The sequence below is a fragment of the Poecilia latipinna genome, unplaced genomic scaffold (assembly GCF_001443285.1).
Source record: "Poecilia latipinna isolate Pla-1442-1.1 unplaced genomic scaffold, P_latipinna-1.0 Scaffold21, whole genome shotgun sequence".
NCBI classification, from domain to species: Eukaryota; Metazoa; Chordata; class Actinopteri; order Cyprinodontiformes; family Poeciliidae; genus Poecilia; species Poecilia latipinna.
Window position 1 is genome coordinate 151,035 of NW_015112637.1, and position 24,127 is coordinate 175,161.

At 38.1% G+C, this 24,127-nt stretch overlaps 1 protein-coding gene across 1 annotated transcript in view; it reads right to left on the bottom strand.

The window, feature by feature from the left end:
• Positions 1-24,127, bottom strand: part of inpp4b (inositol polyphosphate-4-phosphatase type II B) — a 179,077-nt gene that overhangs the window by 149,491 nt on the left and 5,459 nt on the right. Inside the window, exons 2-3 of the mRNA XM_015035564.1 lie at positions 11,577-11,695; positions 1,580-1,696 (exon numbers count right to left, since the gene is read on the bottom strand). The gene's annotated coding sequence lies outside the window, so the exon portion shown is untranslated. The remainder of the gene's footprint in view (positions 1-1,579; positions 1,697-11,576; positions 11,696-24,127) is intronic.

The window sequence follows — 24,127 nt, forward strand, 5'->3', positions numbered from 1 at the left end:
CTCCTCCTTGGAGCTGTAGTTTTCAAGCTTCTGAGTTTCTGCCTCACGAACCATCCCTCCCCTGTGACTCCCTCGCTCAGCTCCTTCAGACTAGCCAGCAGCAATTAGCAAACACCTGGTGGAACTGCTAACTTCTCGTTGGTAAAACGTTAGTAAAAAAAACGTTATAACGTTAACAGTGGAGCGATGACGCAATTATCCTGGAGGAGAAATTTTTAAAGAGACAGAGGCCCAATTTCAAGGCGTTAAATTAAAGTCAAAATTCTTTTAAGTCAGATTTGATAAATACAACATTTCTATGACAACTGAACGTAACATTGTTACTTTATAGCGCTGTAAAATGGCACTGTGTCTGGAAAATACTGCCCCTTTAAAGTGTTATTGCACTATTCTGTGTTTTGCAATCCAGTAAAAACACATATTAGTTGTTTGCTTCACACATGCCAAAGTGTGATAAAGTGGTGGATGAATAATTTGTGAGGCAGTGTACGAACTCAGAGACCACAACAGTTGTATTTGAGTAAATTATAATATTTTGGCTTTCTTTTGCCAAACTAACTTATTGTTATTAATGTCAACCTCCATTTATTATTAGTACACCATTAAATTTGCATGTGGACTTCATGGATGAAAATTTATGAGCAAAGGTAAAAAAACAACCTTGTCATATTTCTCTTTGGAAATGAAAATTCTCCACAAGAAAATTAAAGTTTCTACAAGTAATCCAACTTTTTCCAGCTACCTTGGAAGTACAAAGACAACTGACTTACACTAAATATTACAAAGAGGAATTACAAAGTGGCAGTGCGTGCTGCCGCTGGCACTGCGCCACCGTTTTGTCTTTCAGACACCAAGCGCTGCCATAATAAACTCTTTTAATGGTCAAAAAAGCTCATGAATGTTTTATGGCAAGTTCAAGCAAATTAAGATGTTGGCATCTTGACTTGAACTCGTTACTTGATTAAGATGAAACCCACGCCCACTCTAAGTAGCTTGTTATAAATTCTGTTTTAAACGTCTAAATCACAGAGGTTGGCCTGTTCTGGATTCTGTGTCCGGGTCTCCTTTCAGTTCCCACGTATGTGACAGATGGTTTTCCCAAGGGAGGGGCTGCAACGCTCTGAAGCTCACTGCAGGCTGAATAACCTTCTCTATCAAAGCCACAGGCAGAGGTTAGTGTCAGAAAGGAATGATCACTAAGACATACCTCAGTTCAGAACCCAACCTTTTGAATCTCTAGGATAGATTAACACATACTGAGATTTTGAAGTTTAGTTGAGTGCAAAACTCTTGAATCAGCCCTCATTTCGTCTTACTTTTAGTAGCAAGCAGCAAGACTTTTCTTGTAACCTTTCAAGTGCTGTGTTCCCATATTTCTTCAGGCTTCCTGAAAGTCATTCAAAGCTTTTACTCAGACACTTGCATCTTAAAGCTTCTTTATCTCCTTTAAAGTTTAAAGCATCCCCAAACCTAAAGTGAGACAGCTTCACAGCTCGTCTTAAATGCATTTCATCATCGCATCACTGTCTGGATGTTTAATTGCGTGCATGCATGCGGAGAACAACAAGTATTGACTTACTGATTCTTGGCTCTTGTTTTTTGCATCATACACAGTTAGCTTGACCAGTGAGTCTTGGCTGTCAGGATATTCTGAAGGGAAGGTCACCCCCGTCAAAAACAGTGGGTCTTTGTTTGCCTGTTGGACAGAAAAAAGTTGAGAAAGTGCGTGAGTGTGTTTATGTGCACATTTTCAATAACCATAGAATTGGGCTATTTGAAATTACAAAAATAAATTTGCTTAATGGAAACATGGCAATCTGGAAAAACTCACAATAGGTTTTAGCACTAGGATGAGGCGGTTTGTCAGCCGTATAGAAATAGATGTATTTCGCAAAACAATAATGGAAACGCTCTTTTCGGATTACAAGAGTCTAGTGATAAACTAGTGGTGAAAACAATGATGAAGACAACAGGAAGATGGTTTGTTTTTGGTTTTCCGGACAATGTGCTGGAAGGAAGGTCCCCAAGAGGCGTCCTGACCAGATGCCTGATCTCACTCTGGTCATATTTATGTCTGGATTTCCTTCATGGTTGGGGCGGTTGGCATGTTGGATGGATTTTGCAAATTTCAACAATGCATTGAACAAAATTGGCTTAATTATATGATAGTTTGCTTTAATAAACTTATTTTAACATTTTATTTTTTAGTCTAAATGTCTGAACTATGCTGGAGTTCAGGTTTGCAAGTGGGATTATTTATTTACCAATTTTTTTTTATCACCATAGTGATGTTTTCATTTTTTAATCTAACTGGAGCAGCTAAATCTTTAACTCAATTTATTTTTCTGAGATTTTTCTCTCACACATTCATTTACAAATTAATTTATAATTCAGTTTTTTTTTTTCTTTTTTTTTTTTTTCACATGGACATTAATGAACAGACTGACACCATTGTCCTTCAGAGGAAGTACTCTAACTTTGGAGAGCCTAGTTTTGTGATATGTACTCTAGATTCCAGAAGGGAAAACACAGAGATCCTCTTGCTTCTTTAAGGGAATCCCAAGGCATTCCTGGACCAGAAGGTTCTGGTTCTGCCTTGGGATCTCCTCCCACTGGGACATTCCCAGAAGACCATCAAAGGAAGGGCCCCAAGAGGCGTCCTGACCAGATGCCTGATCTCACTCTGGTCCCTTGATGTGGAAAAGAGCAAAAGAACCGAATCACTTTCAGCAGAAGCAGATCTAATTGTGGCATCTTTGTTATATTTGCTTGCATCCAGAACTTTGCTCTTTATACACATAACGTCATGTAATGGTAGAAGGAATATAGAGTTATCTGTAAATTCAAAGCGTTGTCTTAAAGGAACAAGATCCTCATTATGACAAACAGAGCTCTAATCCATCTTCAATCTGTAATTAACATACTTCAACTCCTCCATTTGTGCATAAACAAGCACTGAACATACATTATGCAAAACTGAGTGGATTTAAGGGTCAAAGAAAATCATGATTAGAGGGATAAGGGAGGAGGACACAATCATCTTCCTAAAGGTGATGTTTGTGTTGTCCCCATGTTATTTTGTTGACTGAACATTGCATGCACACAAAGAAGCTGATTTTCTTTTATGAATATAAAGAATGAGAAGTTGTTTGGCATTCAGAAGGTTGCGGGTTCAATTTGACCACATTTCCAAATATTCTTGGCCAGAACTCTGGACATCTTGCCTACCAGAACTTCATGTTAGTAATTATGTCAGCACAGATAGATGACTGTAAAAGTGCAGATGGGCGTAAAGTAAAATCTTTATGTTGGTTGGTCTATAAAAGTTCGAAACAGCTTTACTGTTTACCAGTTTGCTGAGATATAATAAAGTATATTTGTGAAATTCTTTTCAAAGAAGGGCAATCACTTTAATGTAGTTTTTTTATTCTAATTTCTATGACACTAGTAAACCTCAACACAGGCACATTATGCAAATTTAGTGGGGATATAGCAATTAGATCTTTTTAGGGCTCCATTTAGACAGATCCCTAAAATGACTGTGGACAACAAGCTCAACCCTTTATGGCTCTAAATGTAGGTGTAAATACACTAAAAGCAGATTGAGCCCACAGATCTGGGTTTTTATAGCATGCATGCTTTTCTTCTTTAATATCACATCTGTTAGGTTAGAAAACTGTGCCTCAAACTGCTGGGATTGGTCACAACTCACCGTGTGACATATCTGAGTTAGTTTGGCCAAACTGGAATGTGAGCACTCAAAATGAATTTTAATTTTAGATGTGAATGACCATGTTTAATGCTGTCCACTTGTGTCTGCGTCAGCCAGGAGGCAATGCATGAAGTCGGACTAAAAAGACCAAAAACAAACAGACTTTTTTCTACACAGTCATAAAACATAAATTATTTACAGATAAAAATATGAAGCTATTCAGCAGTTTGATTGGAAAGCAAGCTTGTATCCAAACGTTTAGGGAGTCTCTGATCATTTTTTCTTTCAGATCTTTTCAAGTACTTGAAGCGAACCACATATTGTTTTACCCTTTAGACTTGTATCTACCTTGTGTGTGCTGAGGCTTTTTACTGGCTGTTTTCTTTACCTTACCTGGGTTGGGATTAGGTCTGAAATGAAAAGTGGTTGAGAGGAAAACATGATTCTGGACATAAACAAAAATGTTTATCTTCTGCAAGTGATTTTCATTCTGCATCTATTCCATGGTGTACCATGAGACCAACGACTGAAAAGTTTAGAAAGTTTTACCTCAAAAGAGTTTTGTCTGTTTATCTTTTAGTTTCTTTGAAATTGAGCTTGAAAAGATAAAACGCACAACAAAACAGTCTCCTGGAAACTATGAATTATTTTAAAGTTCATTTAGTCAGCAATATATTTTGACACTAATAAACTATTTTTGCAGGCAAAAGCCTTTGAGAACTTATTATTCATTTGGTGTTGTGTGTTTGTACAAGTTCAAAACATTTTCTGTTTACACTGGGGGCGTTCTCTTCCTTTGCTCCGCTCTGATGGGCGTCTCCAGCATGTAGCCCTTTGGGACCATATGGGACAGACTTGGGGCAGTAATGAGGCCAACATAGACTTACTGTCACGCTTGGATGTAAGGTCACACCCAGACAAAAAAAAAAAAAAAAACCTCACTATTTTAGCAAAGCTTTGCAAAACAGCTGAGATAAATGAATAAATCTCCCTGATAAGGCAAATAATGCAAAATCGCATGCCTGATTTAATTAACTCACCAAATTATTTTACATAGAATTTTCTAACTCAATAGTAAGATAATAATAACAAATACATGTTGAATGCAAATAAGAATTTACTTAGTATTTATTCTGTGTGCACCATGAAAGATGGCAGAAGATGAAAGCATACAAAGGAAAGGAAGCGGGACAGATGTCTGTGCTTTTACTATAAGGCAACCTCAGTGGGCCACACTGCTAATATTAATTCTGACAACGAAGAAAGAGCACAAAGTTCAAACTAACACAACAGTTTATTGTTGGGAGGTCATTTTATTTCTCAATACCTCAGAACTGCATTCTCAGCCATCTTTAAAGCCAAGCAAAAAACAGGACGTCCTCCAACGATACATTAACAATGTTGTAAAAACTTATAAGTACTTCAACCGTTAGATTTCTTCTGCTTTTTTTCCACATATAAATATTTCAGATCATCAAATCAATTTCATTAACAGACAAGTAAATAAAAATAAATTAGTTTTTAAATGAGGATGACATCTTAGAAAATGTCCACCCAAACTATTCTGGGCGTTTCTGAAAAAGTAATTAACCTCTAAACCTGCCAGTGCCACCCTTGGCAGCAAAAACTTGCTGAGGAGGAAATTTTTTGCCAACTCTGTTTCAGATTTGGAAGATTTTGAGCATTACAGCCCATTACTGCTAACGGAGAGCCTGACATTTTCCTTCCAACTCTCTGTTAGAGACGGTTCCATTAATTACAGCAAACAGTCCAAAGTAGCAACTTATCCCTACGCATTTTTCTGCAATAAAAATGTGTTGAAGTTTAAGGTGGTGGTGTAAGAAAGTGCAAAAAATTTCTATTTGAATTCTCTGCAAGGCACCGTGAAAGTATTCAATGTTACACATAAAGTTATCAGCAGACAGAGCAATCACAGCTGGAAGAGCCAAGAAAGATGCTTATTGGCAAGTGAGTTTGAAAATTACAATTAGAAGCAACTCCAGCAAATATAAAGCCCTGAAATACAAAGCTTATAAAGCAATTTGAGCAGCTGATATATTATTTTTTCAAAAGACTGCTAGCACAATGTTTGTTACTTGGTCTAATTTAAAAAACAGAACTAAATATTGGTCTAAAGAATTATACCAATGTTGGTCTAATTTTTTAAACTTAGTCTATAAAATTTGACCAAGTTTGTTACTTGGTCTAATTTAAAACAGTCTGGTTCATACCACACTGAACAAATGAGAGAAACAGGTGATCTAAAGACATTAATGTTTGACAGAAATTGACATAATCCCAGATTTATGTGCATGTTTTTAATTTTTAGGGTCAGTTGATAAACAGGCTTCGTATCCAGTAGCTTACTGGTTTTTTTTTTTTTGGGGGTGTGGGGGAGTTAGGAGCTTGTTTTATTTACTTGGGTGTCATCACCTGGCCTGTCAATTATCTCGATAGCCTGATCTTGAGTTTTCTTTTCAACAGCTCAAAGCCAAAAACAACAATCATTTTACCAGCACTGAGGGGAGAAAACTAGGTTTTAACGAGGTTAACCTCCAGCAGCAGCACAGTTCTTCTTTCAGACAAGAAAGCAGACATTGCCTCTACCTTTTGAAAATGCAAAGCATCACAGAGCAAATTGATAATTCAAAAATCCTCGATGAGCTGTTGGAGAGGGAAACTCTGATTTCAGCCTCTTGAGGCATGGTAATAGTTGTCTTGATGCCATTTTCGCGCCCAGCCATGAACCCTTGTGGTTTATGTGCTCTAATATCACACAGCCGGATTCAGCACAGCGGGAACAGAGACGGTGAAACCAATGCATTGCTTTGAACTGAAATCAGGACATTATCAGCGCTACACGTCGGAAAAAAGACAGACAGGACTATTATGCTGAAGGAAATGCAGGTACACACACACACAGCCCTGTTCGCTGCCCTCACTGGCACGCTGAATAGGCCTCATTCAGACTTACCAGCATGCTTGGCAGCCTCGGCAGTGACTGAATCTTCTTAGTGCTGCTGATGGGCTGAGATGAGCTAAAGTGGTAAGCCTGTCTCCATTTATGCCAAGAAGCAAACCAGTCTGTCATACAAGTGGTGAGCATATGCTATGGCAGACAGCTGCCTCTCTCTGGTCTTTTTGTCCATCCGGGCTGTGCTCCGCAGAGGGACGACCAATTTAAGGCCATTAACAGGGTGTGTGTGCTTGTGTGTGATTAGGCTGAGGAAGAAATAAGACTACTGAGTGTGCCTTCAGTGGGTTTTCCCCCAGCCCCCTGACCGCTCATAGCTGTATATACAAACAGACAGACGAGACTTGTTGGTCGTGCTCTCAGCACATGGGTCTGTGCTTCACTAGCGTTACCATCAAAGGCCTTTTCATTTGCTGGCTTTGTTTGACGTCAAATCCCCGTCAAGTTTCAGAACTCCTGGACCAGCTACCCACATTGTAGGATTTTCCAGTGGAGACACATTAAGGTTTGGCAAAAGACATGCTGCCATTTCTTTCCAAATTTCTCATCTCTTGTGTCAGACTGAGTACACGTGAAACACAAACCCATTCACATACAAGAAACTCAAAGGACTGACATTAATCCTTTATGAATTAGTCACAGCAAAAACATGTGCAATGTCCACAATAAGACATATATGTTTAATTATGTCTAGGAATGAGGGTTTAATGTGGAAATAAGAAAATCTTTATATGAGCAGAGTCCAATACTAAGCCAGTGTCCTGCATATTTTACGTTTGTCTTGGCTTAATGGCTTAATTATGTCTGCATTGGCCTGTTAATGACCCATTGATTTACTTGAGGTGCGTTAAAGCAGAAACACATCTAAGCTATGCAGGAGACCGCTCTCCAAAGGGTGAAAATAAACACCAATACTTCATACAGTAATTCTGGAATAATTATTGTCAGAGGTGTTTTGTTTTTAAGTAAAATGAGTATTATATTCACCTAATAAGACATAATATGTTTAATCTTGTAAAGAAAGCTAAAAATTAATAATTTTCTCATTAGTAAGAAGAAAAAAGGCCAATTTTACAGTTCATGCTTTGCAGCAGTAAATGTTAGATGTAAAATATAAATTTAAAGGTTTTACTTATTTCTCAAAGCTCTGAAAATTAACTTCATTAGTACAAGCTTATCACCGTCCAATTGGCCGTACATATAATAATACACATATACTGCTGCACACAGATAACATGTCAAATCATTTCTTGTCTAGATGAAATCTGTTTCTTAAAGCTCTGTCCAGTTGCAGCTAGCATCAGTGTTGCAAATCTAGCTTTTTATATCCTGAAAATTACAACGTACTGCATAGTAATGAGTTTAAAAAATAAAATCGGCAGAATGGGACACAGGAGAGCGTAAAAACCAGAAGTAAACATAAAATCTTCATCTGTGTCTTCCAATACTGCTTTTTTCTCCAAACAACAATGGTGGAAAAACAGTGCAGTAATTTTGTTGTTGGCTGGTCTACCCTGTTTGCTGCAGTGGCCCTTTAACAAAACACCAAGTGCCTTTTATCCAGCCTATAAAGTGTTTTGCAAAGGGAACTTTTAAAGAACAAACATCTCTGTAATCCACTTTAACAATTTAAATAGATCAAACCAACAGAAAAAAATGCAATTTGATATGAAAACAGATCATTTCATTTGCAATTCAAACACAGAAGCACTAACTGATTGCAGCTTGGAGGGACTGCTGAACGAGGACTCGCCTCACTGTGAGTGCTTTAGAAAGTCCCACAGCAGAATCCCTGTTCACTGAAAACAATGTTCCCACTTTATACATGTTATTATTAGAGGTTGGAAATTTGACATTAAATTAAAATAAAGCTTCAGCACTTAAAGGCAAATCTGGACTGAAAACTCATTTTGATTTGGAATTTTCTCCAAAATACTATTAAAATGGTGTGTTGTCTCAACTGTTATATGCAAGATAAACCAGTGATATTACATAATGTTCTCATACATATGTTTTAGGACTTAATGTGAATTATGCTCTCAACACTGTGGACATTGATTTTTATGTCAAACTATGTAAATAAAAACACAAAAAGCTGACATCTTTAAACTCAAACTGATGGAAAGTTCTGTTCACTTCCTTCCAAACTCCAGCTTGGCATTCATGAGTGAGACGAGGGAAAGCTACGCAGCAGCTGGCATCTTCCATTATTTATCTTCTAAATTAAATCTTAATAAATCAGATAAAGTGGATTCCCAATAATATGCCAATCACATGAATGTGACTAATACTGAAGCTTTTGCAGCAGCCAAGCGCTCAAGTATCCGGCAAAGTCGACAGCAGCTGCTGAGAGTAGGCATCCTGGGAATGTGACAACAGGAGGAACACAAGAGGCAGCGGGGCTGTCTTCAGGCACCGCAGCTAGAGTGGATCTGCCCAGAAACACAAGCCCTCAGACGCGCTCACACGTCTCTCACTGGTTCAAACAGCAAATAATATCCCATGGAAAACATTTCTAAATGAAACTTGAAACTTTCCCCTTTCCTCTGAAATCTCCAGAATGTTTTTCAGAAGAGAATTTCAGGAGAGGCAGAATATTTTTAGTTTGTGATATTGAATCTGATCATCAGTTTTTTAGGGAGAACTTTCACACTGCAAAGTAAATTTCTAGGAAAATCCTTAATAGGTTGCAAAACCCTGATAAAATCAGACAGTAATCACATACCCTGTTTTTGTGAAGTCGAAGGCAGTCCATGTTCTCAAATCCTGCTCCACATCCAGAATATTACAGCCATGAAATGAGAACTCCAGTGGCATTCAGTGTCTGCGGAGCTGTCTGAGCCAGCATACAGTATCCCACCACATCCTGTGTTTCCACACACGCATGAACAGAAAAACACATTCGCCGCTGCTCCCTGAGCGCCAGGGAAAGAAAGCTGAAATCAGACTCTGAAGGAGATGGTTATGCTAATTAAGCTTTACTGAATTAGGAGGAAAATAGTGTCTCCCTTTCATGCGTCTGGAAACTTTGCGCTCATATGAGAGAGGAGGAACCAGAACGCGTGTGTGTCTGCGTGTATGTGTGTGTCTCCACAGTGGGACTGGGGGCAGCTGCATGCTGCATGAAAGAAAAAAAGAAAAAAACACATGTGGCTTTTTCCTCAGCAGCAACAGTGTCATACTGAAGCACTGAAAGAGGCTAACAGGCATGAAATCTGTATGTAGCGGTGTCCCAGCCAAATCCACATGTGCAGTGCACAGTGCTTTCCTGAAGCGGAACCATCCTGTCACACTACAGCCAAAGAAATTCAGTCCCTTTTATTAGGATTTTATGTGACAGAACTACATAAGACTGAACTTGACAGCAAAGTGGAAGGAAAATGATGCATGATTTTATAAGTTTGCATGAGAAAAGATCCCAGAGAAGTTATGATATTTCAGATTATGTCAGAATGTTTGCTGAAATGGAAATATGTAAGATAATCGAGTGAGATTCCCAGTTTGTTCTGACATACAAAGATATCGTTTCGTTGCTTTCCTGTCGGACTGACGTCAATCTGTTAAGGAAGAAAGAAAGTTTATTCATTGTTCCTTCAATATCCCTTTGGGGCCCCTGCAGAAAAGTGTAGTGTGTACTTTTATTTTTTCCTTCCGATACCCCTAAATAAAATTCAAGACAACCAGTCGGATTCAGAAATCACTCAAATGTCCGCATGTTTAATGTTCTCAGTAGAAATCCAGCAGCTTCTTTCAGGACTCAGAGGTTTTGTAGAGAACATTAGTGAGCAAACAGCATCATGAAGACCAAAGAACAAGTATAGGAACAGAGTTAGGCTCTAAAACCATAATTACAAGCTTTAAGCTTTGTCTTCCTAAAGTGACAAAGGTGGGCAAGGAGAGCATCAATCAGACAAGCATGGCGGCTCTGGAGGAGCTGCAGAGATGCACAGCTCCAATGAAAGAATTGACTTATGAACTAAGCTGTTAAATCCACAATGTTTGGACTGCAAGACCACGACTTTACACACTGAACAACAGCTGCACACAAATCAGGCTGAATGCACGAGTGAAATTTGGTTGTGGCAGCACCATGCTGTGGGGTTGCTTTTCTTCAGCAGGGAAAGGAAAGTTGGTCACAAGTTATAGGAAGATAGATAGTTCTAAATCTACTGTGGTGGTGGTTCACTTTGCATAGCAGGACAACAATGCTGAACATACAGCGACACTGGAATGATTTAGATCAACGCATTTACTACGTATGAAAAAAATCTTTTAAAATAATTCCTTCCATCTCATAATTTTGACCTAATTTTTTGTTGGTTCATCACATAACATCCCAACTGAATACACTGAAGTTTGTCTAAAATTTTTATGGCTGAAACTATTAATCATATTAATTGTGATGAATCGATTATTGAAATAATCGTCAACTAATTTAGTAATTGATTAATTGTTAACTGGAGTACACAAACTCAAAAAAAAGGCCATTTGCTGAAAGATTACCACGCTCAGGGCAGTAAATAAGCCAAAACTGTATAAAAAAAAATACACATTTTGCATTTAACATGAAAAAAAACACCTTCTTTGTAAATATGTCCTCGAGTGGAATAATTTTAGTTTAATCCGCTTCAAATTACGGATTAATCAGTTAATTCTGAGAATAATTGATCGATTAATTAATTACTAAAACAATCGTGAGTTAAGGCCATGGGAATATTACATAAACTCAAAAGATATGGCCAAAATGAGGAGCTGAACCGACAGAGATGGAGAGAAATGCAACTGAGACCCAACAACTTCGCAAAACAGCAAACATCAAAAGGCTACGGACAGGCAGAGAGGAGATGGTGAATGGGTATCTGTGTGTGTATGTGTGTCTCTATAGCTTACCTCCACTATCTCTGTGCAGGCGTGGAAGACGAGCTGCTGCTTCTGGGGATCTATGACAGCCACCTGGACCAAAGCATTGGGCTTCCTGTCTCTGCCCGAGGCCGCCAGATCATTACAGGCTTCGCAAAGGAAAGGAGGGAGGAAAGGAGAGCCAAGAGGTGGAAGAGAGAGGAGATCAAGAGAAGAGGAAGAAGAAGAGAGTGACAGATGAGAAGATAATCCTTTATGATGCATGCATAAGAGAGAAGAATCACACAAAGTGTTGTCATAAATGACAAAAAATGACGGAATAACTGTAGATAAACACAGTAAAAAAAGAAGGCCAACAGTAGTTTATTATAATCTTCTGTCAGATTGAACATCAAATGACTAAGAGCTAGAAATCTGCTTCAACACAAAGGAGGAGGAAGGCAGTCTGCACGTAGAGATTTCAACCCCAAAAACACAATAATGGTTTGGAGAAATGAGTAAAAATATGTGGACGCACAGATACACAAATGCTGCATCAGCACCTGATTAAAATGCAGCCAGACAAATAGAGCTCCTCCTGGCAGTGAGATATCAGTTTTATTATGGCTTCCATTTCTGACACCAAAAACAGCTTGTCGCTCAGATTTCAGAGACGACGAGGCCCGAACCTAAACTCCACCCTAATCTCTAAACCCTCAGACTTTACTGCCGTCACAGCCGCCGTACCAGAGCATGTGAGGGCTCCTATAGTTCAGAAAAGAGGAAGAAGTCCCACCAAGATGCTGCATGCTTACAGAAAGAGAAAGAAAATCCAAACTCATTTATTTAACAGCTGAAATGTGGGGGTAAAGCTTTTTTATTTTGCATCTATTAACTCTGTTTACAGCAAATGTTTCTGTAAACACCATGAAAACTGACAGCATTATGAATAACATCCATATTTAACTATAAGTGCAATAAACCGCCAATGAAACCAGATGCTTCAACTAACAATAACTTCTTATTCATCATCATTTGGGCAAAGAATTACATTCTAAGAAAGTTTGCAAATGTTCTTATACTTTATGTCTTAAAGGTTACAAAAATCCCTGACTCACTTTATCCACATGCTTCCAGAACAGTAGCACTATGAGAACTCATCGTTCTCATGAATGTCATATTATTCATAAGCTTCTAATGAGTCATTTAATCAGCAGTTAATTTCCTCTAAGTCACACAGGCTGAAGAACTGTTGTCGACTTTATTTAGCTCTATTACTCTGTAACAGAAAGCTGAGGTTCAAATGGGGCCTCAGACTCAGGAACAAAGGAGCTATAAGAGACCTAATGTTGCATGATTCTAGATAGGCTCAGCAAACTGTACTCAGCCGGAGTTCTGGTGATAAGAGTGGTCAAACAATTGTCTACAATGTTTTCCAACACCTCTTTGGTGTCCATGCAACTTGCCAGATGACAATGTTATGCTACTCTGTGTAAATGTATTGTCTATACCACTTGTGGCATCCCGACAGTTTGTTGTTTCTGGCTTGGCAGAGGCCTTGGCTATTGTCTCCTGCTTCTTCTTCTGCCTCCATTTCCTCTGCCGTGGATCTTGGCCATATTTCAGAGTAAGAGTGTAACAGCAAATTAAGGTAGCCCAGAGACCTAATTCACTTATCGTGCTTCAAAGTTTGTGTTTTAATCCTGAAGGTCATTACTGCAAAATGAACTTGGTAATATTTATTTACTAAAACGCCATTGAACAAAATAACCCCTACTGATCCCATCAAGACCAAGCATTGTAATCTCTTTGTTAAAGTCAGATTTAAATTACTTCACTGATCTTAAGAGTGAAAGAAACTTGAAGCCTTGAATAGGGAAAATGGTCATTTCTATGGTTACCGCTTTTTTCTTATCAACGCAGAAGCAGGAAGATGCGACTCCTGTATTTATATCTGCCCAACAGGAACAGCCAACACTGACATTCAGACAGATACATTTAATGTCTCTCATTCTTTTGTGTTAATTGGCATCTATGCATACTCCCCTAAGTGTATAAAAAACATTTTCCCCAGTAAAGTGCTTGGATTTCATCTGAAAGCTGTATTTTATTTGTCTGGGCCTAACTTCTGGCATCTCTCCAGTTATTGATCTGCAGTCGGAGCCCATTCTGTTCCACACTTTACTCTGGAAAAATAAAAAGGTGCTTGTATTTACTCGTCAACATTTCAAATGAGTTAAATCATGATGCAGTGTTTCTTTATCATTTATGCAAACGTAATTCTTGTACAATATACAAAGCAGGAGACAACCTAGTTTTAACGTTTACTCAATATTCAAACAACTCTGCAAACTGGTAAATCAATCTTCATCTACTGTGAAAACTACGAGAATTTCACATTATCCAACAGGAACAGAAAGTTGATTCTGCTACTGGGTTGCTTTTCTTGGTTATTATGAGAACAGCAACACAAATAAAGCCAGAATTTAATGAGCATTTATTACAAGTTTACCACAAAATAGCAGAGCTATAAAAAAAAGAAACAGCCACTTTTAACGGGCAAGTTTTACAGCTTCTTTGAATCTTTCACTTTTATAAAACTTCTTTTATGAAAACTAAACCCTCACATCTTAAGTTGCTAATAAATTTTTGTCAGTTGAGGCAAATAAAGAAAAGTTGAGTGAAAAGGTCTTTAAGTTTCTCTAGTTTAGTTTGATTCCTCCTTCTAGGTCTGTACTAGAAGAATCACAATTTCCTTTAGTTATTCACCACCACCCATTACACAGCTAAACACTAAAATACAATTCTGGCTTTTAGAACTATTTTTTATTTAGCATTTGTTATATGCATGACAAAAACCAACACACCAGCTGGAACCACTGAGAATAGAATTGGTGATAAAAAGTGCTTTTTCAATGCTCCTTTTTTTAAATGCATGAAGCATCATCAGTTTTCTTTTCTGATTATGCTTTTCTGGTCATCATCAGAAAAGAAATAAGATTGTACATCTCGATAATGAAGTTCTGATAATGTGGCACATAAAATATATTTGACATTTACCAAGATCATAACAAAATAAGAATTAAGATTAGAAGGTGAGGCTGGAAGAGCATCTTCTCCCGCACAAGAATCATCATCATCATCATCATCCGCGACCCCCAACGGTGTGTTCTCTCCATTTCATTGTGTCTTTATCTTTTAGCCTTTGAAATAAATGGCAAAAATGCATGAACTTGTCCCTATGTACTATGTAAAGTATGCCTTCTATTTGTTTTTATTTTTTTAGATAATTTTTGGAACTTTTGGAACTTTTATGTTGCAGATCCCAAGATCTTTACTCATGAAGAATAAGATTCCTCTTTAGTTTCTTTAGCTATAACATAGGATCTTAGTAATTACCTTGTAAACACAAAAGTACTTTTTAAATTTTAGTAACGTGTTATGTATTTTGTCTTGAAACATAGTGTATAACCTAATCATTTTTTTCTCAAAGTAGCTAATTGTACCAACGGTCAGTCTGCCAAGTAAAAAAGGAAGTCCATGTTCTTTATTCAAATCCTGTGACATCAATTCCACAAGGACTTTGGATTCTATTAAACTAAATCACATCTACTGATTCATTTAAATCTCCAGGGAATGTTTCATCATGAGACCTGTAGTTATTTAAATACCACAACTCAGTTTGTCACAATAAATTAAAGTCTTGCAGACATTCATAAAAACTTTTTACTGTTGAGCCGACAGTAAATTTTACTCAAAAAGTAGTAAAAGTCTGAGATATGGACGATATCCCATGAGAGAATTATGGACAGAATCAAAAGGATAATAGCCGTAGAGAAAGGATATTCTGTACTATCAGATGTAGGAGAGTGCTGTCTCTGCAGTTTCTTAGACACAGGGAGGGCAGAGCTTTTAAATGTGCTGGCTCTGGTGATGGAAGGATCTGGTAAGGCACAAGGAATGGTGAGTGTGACTGGAGAAAAGCTGGTGGAGGCCTGATTTGATAGATCTACAACTCACATTAGGGGAAAGTTTCTCTGTGGATCTGTGGCCTCAGATGTAAGTCTGAATGCTGAGAGCCTCTGTTACAAATATAGTTTGTATCAAAATTTGGCCTGAAAGTCATTGGACATTATTGAGGCACCATTGTTGATGGAGCGACAGTTGTGATGGTGGCAGAAGTTCCTTCTGTAATCATTGGGTTGTCAGTTTGAGCCTCCATTTCATCTGTCTCAGTCATTGGGCACAATGACACAACTCACTTGCTTTGCCTGCTGATGGTGGTGTAAGGCAGCCTTGCTTCTGTCAGAAGCTGTGGCTATACTGTATGTTCCTTACACCAGAGTTGGTGGATGTGTGCATAAATGGGGAAATGACTGACTGTAGGGTCCTCTGGACTTGATGAAGTGCCACACAAATAGAGGCTATTTAGTTTCTCAACGGAGTGGCTTCTGAACTACACTGTGATTGTTCTGGAGTCTCCAAGCCAGAGTCCAGACTTAAATCCAACTGAACACTCTGGAGAGATCTGAAAATGGTTGTGCACAGATGCTTGACAAGTTATAAAAAGAAGAATAGGTTGGACTCTGACCCACACTTCTTACAATTATCAACTTTGGATTGGAGGGTGTCTGGTTTGAAGCCTCCAAGGTACATCTTTACTTGGTATGGAAGATGTCATTATGGTGCCACCTTTAGGCCAAGGCCTTCAGCATGCCCCAGGATGGTTTGAGTGTGAAGCAGTCATGATGACAGTCAGTCCTCTAAGCCTGAAGTCAGAGTCCTAGTCCAGAAAAAGGTTGACTGTTCTCTTCAGGTTTTGGGTGGGAAATCTCGCCTTCAATGATAACTTCAAGTGGTGTGGTCTCTTGTTCAGGAAATGGTAAGATGGATTGACAAGTGTTGCTTTTATCTGGTGTGGTAGAAAAATAGCAGTTCCACATGATTAGATTCCTTATTTACCTGTCCATCCGTGTCTCCACTCTTCTATGGTCTGTGGTCATGCGATCTGAAATATGTCCAAAATCGCACAACATTCTTTAAACCAGTGGTTCCCGAACTTTTTATCCTGGGCCCCCCCAGCGGTTTCCAAACATTTTCTGGGCCCCCCCTACGCCCTATGCTGTCTGGTTGAACGACTTGTGTGTTTCTGTGTGTTTCTGTGTGTGTGTGGGGGGGGGTGGATTCTTTTTGGGGGGCAAAATAAATGTACGTAGCTAGACATAGACAACATCGGTAGCCTACAGGCTACTTGTTAACAAGCTTAAAGTGCTGTATTGATATTAGCTAGTCATCTTTTAGCTAATATTACCTGCATCCAACAGTTTTACTCAACTCAGTCGGTTAGTTTGGAGGGAAAAACTGTGAAAAGTTCTTTGCATTTTGCTGGTTTGCTGCCTTAATTCTAATATACCTGCGTAGCTCCGCCCAGCAGCAGCAGGTCTCCTGCACGGGTGTAAACCCAGCGCGAGCATTGTAGCGCCCATGTTGCGTTTGAAGGCGGCTCGGAAAAACAGGTTACGACATGTTAACAACAGATTAAACAGTTTTAACTGCTGATAATAGTAACAGTGGACACAGATATGGGAAGTGTGGAAGCCTCTACTGTATCAAATTGACATAGGAATAACAGAGAGTTGGCCATTCTAAGGTAAAAACCCAGCGCATACAGCGTTCATGATTTTTTGTTGTTTTTTTTTCATCCAGACGGCTTCCCGCGCCCCCCCTGCAATGGCACGGCGGCCCCCCTAGGGGGCGCGCCCCACAGTTTGGGAACCTCTGCTTTAAACAATAATAAATTTTTTGGCTGGAAAGTGGCAAAATAGTTCAATGGGAGCTGCATAAGCTTCAAAGGCTTTAGATAAAAGTCTCACTTTTGACCTGATGTTTTATTTAACCGCTCCTCTGATCCCATTTACCTTTATAAGTTTAACCACAGAAAATGCAGAAAGAGAAGCTGTTTGGGGTGTTGTGTCTGCAACATGATGTTATCTTTTCCATCAGAATATTTTAAGCTACTTAACACCTTATCTCTGTCATTGTCGTTGGACTGACAATTTACTTTAGCTTTTCGCTCAGTGATTATTTGTTTATTGAAAGCATAACCTGTTTACTCCCACTCTTCATGATGGGATCATTTGTAAGCTTGTTCATGTTGCGGCGAGTTCTTTGATACGGATCCATTTGTGAATGGCTCCCCCTGTTAAGACAGAAAAGACTTCTACATCTACAGAAGTCGGATTAAGAGCCACTGATTCATTTTAAAGCAGCATTGATTTATTTCCTTGTGTTTATCCACAAAACCAAGGAAAGCACTGACAGAGAATAAATGAAATATGGATAGGTCCTGCAGAGAAAATGAGTGTCAGATGAAATCTGAAACTTCTTTCACCCTCTGAGATTAACGCATTAGTTTTTTATTAAAAAAAAAAAAAAAAGTAAAGAAAATGAATCAGTAAATTGTAATTGTAGGACCTACTGTAAATTGGTACAAACAGAACTGCCTCATTGGGCTTTAATTAACTTTGCATCAGTGATTGTAGCCATCTAATTCTGCATGCTGTGGTGATAATTAGAAACCACAAGCTAATAGAAGATGTAAAAATAACAATATCTGATATATGCAAAATAAAGTTAAAAAAAGACAGTTAGGGAATGACGAAGCCAAAAATGATTTTTTTTAATTCACTTTAAACGATTAAATAAAACAATTTTGACAGCCCTGCTGTCTTCAAAGTCTCTTCTGCAAGTAGTTGGCAGTTATGCATATGCAAACCGAGCAATGAGAGTGCGACTAGCCACAAATCTTTGTGTTTAAGCCAAATCATCAAAACAAAATATGTTTCTATTGCACTACCAGTTTGAGTTCTTTCAAACAGAACCAGACTTCTCTATCCAAAACCACTTGGACCAGCTCCTCTGAGAGAATCCCAGGCTGTTCCCAGACCAGCTGAGAACTCCTCAGGGTGTCCCGGGTCTTCCTGCGGGTCCAAAGGATGGATTTGGATTCCTTTTGCATTTCAAACTGCCTTAAATTTATTCTGCATGTCTTCAACAATGTGTCAAATTTTATTCAGAGGTTTTTTTCAGTATTGATCTTACAGGATCATGGAGCGGCTGCAGATGTACTGCCTGCACATCTACAATGCAAACCTGATCTTGTGACCCAGAAGGCCAATGAGGTCATTGTCAGTTTCAAAAAACCCTTTCAGATACTTTGACTTTTGTGACATGATGAATTACTGTGTTGGTCATCAATGTGTACATAATAATAGATGGATATAATCAGCAGCAGTTCTCAGGTAGGCTGCAAGGCTATTATAGTTAACTAAAACTAACAAAATAACTAAAACTGAACTTGAGAAAATATTTTAACTGAAATGAAAAAACTAACTACTATAACTAATAAAAACTAAGCTAAAACTAAACAATATTTAACTAATAATTAATAAAAAAAACTAGGAAATACATTCGAAAAAATAATTAAAACTAACTAAATGAGACAAAGGAAAAGTCACCAGGAAATAAAACTAAACCTTAATGACAAACCCAGAGCTACTATAGCCCTGGTAGGCTGTGTTATGCTCAAAGTGTGTCAAGAAAATATCCCCCTGACCATTACACCACCAAAGGCAGCCTAACCTATTAATGCAAGGCGGAATGAATTCATGCTTTCATGTCTGCGCCACTTTCTGACCCCAGCTGAAATTGAGACTCTACAGACCAGGTAATGCTTTTCCAATCTGCTGTTGTCCAATTCTGTTGAGCCTGTTCGAACTGCTTCAGTTTCCACCTTTTAGCTGACAAGAGTACCTCAAGCTTCAGTGTGTTGTGCATTCAAAGATGCTAATTAATTAGTATACATTTGTTGGAGCAAGTGGTCATTTGCCTTTCGACCGTGTTTTGGATCGTTCCCCATAAATCCGAGAGAATATTATGTGTAAAAAATCCCAGTAGATCAGCAGTTTCTGAAAACCTGAATACCGTCTGGCACAAGCATGCAGCGTTATTATACGACACTATATATTATTATATATCAAAGTCATCAAACCAAAATGCATGGAGCTGGCGCTGTATGATTATCTGCTTTGTTATTTGTGTAAATAAGTAACTACACTGGAGTACATAATAAAGTGGCCGATAGGTTGCTGGTATAAAGTTACATTTTAAGTTTATAGAACTATTTGCTATAGAAAAAAAAATCCCCCAAAAAATATTTTTTAGCTCATTCAATGCAACGTCTATAGCGGCAAAGTTTCCAAAGTATGAAAGCTGTATCAGTATCAAAACTTTTGGCCATAACTGTAAACCCAGAATATAAGACAGCATCATCCAGTATCTGATTCTTTCAGCGGCTGGTGAAAAGGAAGCTGCAGGAGAGTCCTGTTAGGTATCCTGCAGCTCAGCAGACCTCATGCATCATCTCTTAGGGGTTATTTTAATTTCATATTCCCCCTTTTCATTCCAGGCAGCAGGAATTTTGGACTTGCATTAAAGAAGTCTGACATTTGCTTATGCAGAAGGAGATAAAAGGCATTTCTGTTCACATAAAACCATGTTCATATGAGCTGAAAGCAGCAGCATCTATCAGCCTGTGTTTCAGCTGCTGCTTTGTCATTACTGCAGTGACAAAGAGTTTACATTAGAGTTGGTTGCTCTGTGATAAAGCATGCAGAGAGAGGGATCATCTAAAAATAAAAACTGACAAAGGAGGGACACAGTAAACAAGTTGCTTACCAATTCTCACAGGAAACTCAGAGGAGATTTACAGTGGTAATCAAAAGTTTGCATACAATCAGTAAAAGGCATGAATGGTTCTAACTGGATTTCCTGCTTTTATTGATGCATAAGTGTTTTTATCAAAGGGTCAAAATGATTATATGACATACAAGCTTGATTTTAATGCGAATGATTCTGATCCACACAGTGTTATAACACAGAAAGGTTCAAATATTCATACAGCTCCAGTAATGTTGAACTAAATGCCCACTAGCAGGTTGCACATTGATTACATGCTTTTTGTAGCCATCAGCAAGCTTCTGGCAAAATTCTGCCTAAACACCCTTCCTGGCAGAATTTGTAGAGTTTATTTAAATTGTTTTATTCTTTGGCACAAACTCAGCTTTTATTCATAGTTTATAGATTTTAAGGTTTGAAAATTGGCCATTCCAGATGATTAATATTCCAGAACCAGTTTCTTCAGGACTCCCAGTTCCATCCACCTAGCTGCTGATATTAAGTCCTCTGGACTTAATAAAGCACCATATTTGTTCTGATAATGAGCTTATCCCCACTCCCCACCAGCACTCTGAGTCTCCTATGAGTTTCATAACAGCATTGGTATAATAAGTTAAACATACAGTGATCAACATTGTGTGTTTTAGTATCGAGGGTGCCGATTTAAAGATTGAAACTGGAATCGGCTCCCCTTTAAACACCACAATAATGGCTTTCTCAAAGGAATGTGACGTTTCGATGAAACCTCTGCACTTTTATTACTGCAGGTGGGGGAGGCAGGAAAAGGAAATGGAGAGAGTGACGAGACAGGACAAGAGAGTCCCCTAGAGAAACATTTAGAGATTTAGGAAGGAAGTCTAAATGGAGGGGGGAGAGTGGAGGTAATGAGGGAGAAACATGGGTGGAGGGAGGAGGAATATGGCTCATTAAAATGTCACAGACTCAAATAATGGATTGGAGAGCAAGAAAAAAAAGGAGTGAACAAATTTGGAGTGCCTTCAAGAAAATTACATTTGCAGATCCTTCTGTTGATTACTACTGAATTGCCTTCCTGAGCTTAGGTGAAAATTAATTCAACAACGTCGCGACTGGCAATTTCAGTCAAGTTACTCAAACTGCCAAAGTAAATCGGAACTGATTCCCAAATTACCACAACAATTGTTCAATTTGAGTAATAATGTTTGCCCATCCTTGGAGACTTCAATTACTGCAGAGTATTTATTCAGACTGATTGGAAGACGTTGACGTCTTTCAAGATGAATATTTAAGCAAAGGGTTTTAATGCAGGAGGCTTCAGTGACCTGCAGAAGGAATCTGAATGCTGTGTAATGGCAGAGGGGCGCATGGGGGTTACCGCATGGGACAAATACATGCTCCTCTCCAGAATTATTCATGTCCATGATAAGAATTCAATTCTAAATCAGTTCAACAACATTATCCTGTAATGTGCCTCTGCTCTGATCTGCACACCTTTTTGTCTAAGAGTCTGGGGGAAATGCCATTTATAACAGAGTTTAATAAAATGTACATTTTTCTACATTTGTGTGTCAGGACAGTACGGAAGAGACACACAAAAAGTAATACATATTTTTTTTAAGTGAAGCAAAAATTATTGTGTTCAAAATATTGAAAAAAAATGTGAGAAACATTTGTATCTAGTCCCCTCAAATCTGATACTGCTAATAAATTACAGTGTAAGCTGCTGGATTCACCTGATTAGTCCACCTGTGCTTGATTTAATCTCCCTATAAATCCAGCTGTTCTGTGAAAAACTCAGAAGTCTGTTGCAGAATATTAGTCATGAGCAACACTAAAGGTCAAAGCAGGAAGTTGTGGCGGAGATCCAAATCAAAGCAGAATTGGGTTAAAAAGCAATATTCCAAATCTGAAACAACATTCTTCCCAATTCCTCATCTATAGATGGAAAGAGTTTGGCATGAATCCAAACTTAGAAACACAAAACATACGATCTAAATTCACAGAGCAAGGAGGAAATGAATCACAGAAGCAGTCAAGTGATCCAAGGGAGGAAATCCAGAGATCCACAGATAAGGTGAGAAACATTGTCAACAGGACATCTAGTCAATCAGCCAACAGATCTGAATTTTGTGGACGTATGGTAAGAAGGGTGTCAGATGAAGTCACTGCAGTTTGCAACAAGCCGTGCAGTAGAAACATCAAACATGAGCTTCAATCAGATCAATATGTCGGTTTTCCACAAGAAAACCAAACCATACCAAAACCTATAGTATTGGTCAAGTATTAGACTGGCCCAGTCAAAGTACAGACCTTAGTCTATTAACAATCTGTGACAAAACCTGGGCCAAAAAAAATCAGATTTTTCTGATATTGAAAACATTGGACAAAGATGAAGAGATTTGGACACCATGTAAAGTAAAAGTTTGTATAAAGGCTTTGATTTCTTTTGGGGGTTTTTTAGTTTTGTTTTTTGCTTTTCAGAAATCAAAGCTATGTGCGTTTGATGCTTTTAATATAAAAGTTAAAGTTAACTGAAAAACATAAAATAAAAATAGACATATCAGTGCATAACTTCTGTTTGTTTTGACTGATGAGGATTATAGATGTACATGGAAATGCTTCACTTAAACCTTCACGAGTAGCTGCTCAAACAATTATGATTTTTCATTTGTTTTTGGGGTTTTTTAACCCATATGAGAGATATAGTTTTGCAGTCTTTCAGCTTTAACACTCATTTTTCATAATTTGCTCACTGGAGATCCAATTATGTATGTTAGAATATTTTTTTTCTTCAAACTAACAAGTTTACACCAGTCTGATACAAAATACAACTACAAACTAACATTTCAAGCCAAATCTGTTGTAATTCATATACATTAGTTCCTTTACGGTAACAGCATTCTGTTTATTCACCGTCACACATGGTTCAAGAAAACTGTGGACTCCTACGAAAATAACTAAAACCTACTGCCAACATTTGTAACACCTGTCATTTTTAATGTGCGTTTGTTTTAATATGAGCCTTTCTCTGCCTCTGCCTCACTCCGACTAGTCATCAGCTGGGAAGCAAGCTCTTTACTTTCATTAAAGTGAAGACGCTGAGAGAATTATCGACTGCAGTTAAGACCAGAATTTACTGGTCATAACATAAAAGAAACTTCACTTGGAAAAATCTGAGCTTCTTCCACAGCAGCTTGTCTTTGACATTTTCAGATGATGTAACTAAATGAAATGATATAAAATTCAATGAGTATCTCAACTCCTTTGAGAGCAGGAAGGTTGCGTTAGAAAACAACAAATTTATTTTTTAAAATGCAGCCATCCCTTGATTCAAATATATTCTGATCTTTATACATTTCTTGCCTTAAAAATTCAGCAGTCATCTGACAGAAGTACTTTGGTACATAATTAAATCTTGCTCTGAAAAGTGGAAATACTGATGGCATAAATTAACAAAAACTGCTAGAAGTGTTTCAAATTGCAGTGATGTGCAAAATGATTCTTCACATCTTCTTATGTTACAACCATCAACTTTTATTCATCTTTTTGGGACTTCCACAATCTGGCCTTTACAGGAGAAGGGTAAGAAAACAGAAATTGAAATATACAACACACAAATATTAGTTTTTTAAAAAAAAAACTATGGAAATCATGTATCAAATTGTAAATTATGAACTACTTGTAGTTGGTGTAAATTCAAATAAAGATTAGTTAGATTTTGCAACCTCAAAAAATGTGAAAAATTTAAAGTTGAGTTTTTATCTCTGCGACAAACTGGCAACCTGTCTAGGGTGACCCCGCCTCTCACCCAGAACGTTAGCTGTAGAGGAACCAGCACCTCCCGAGCCCACTAAGGGACAAGGGTGTAAAGAGGGAGGGAGGGAGGG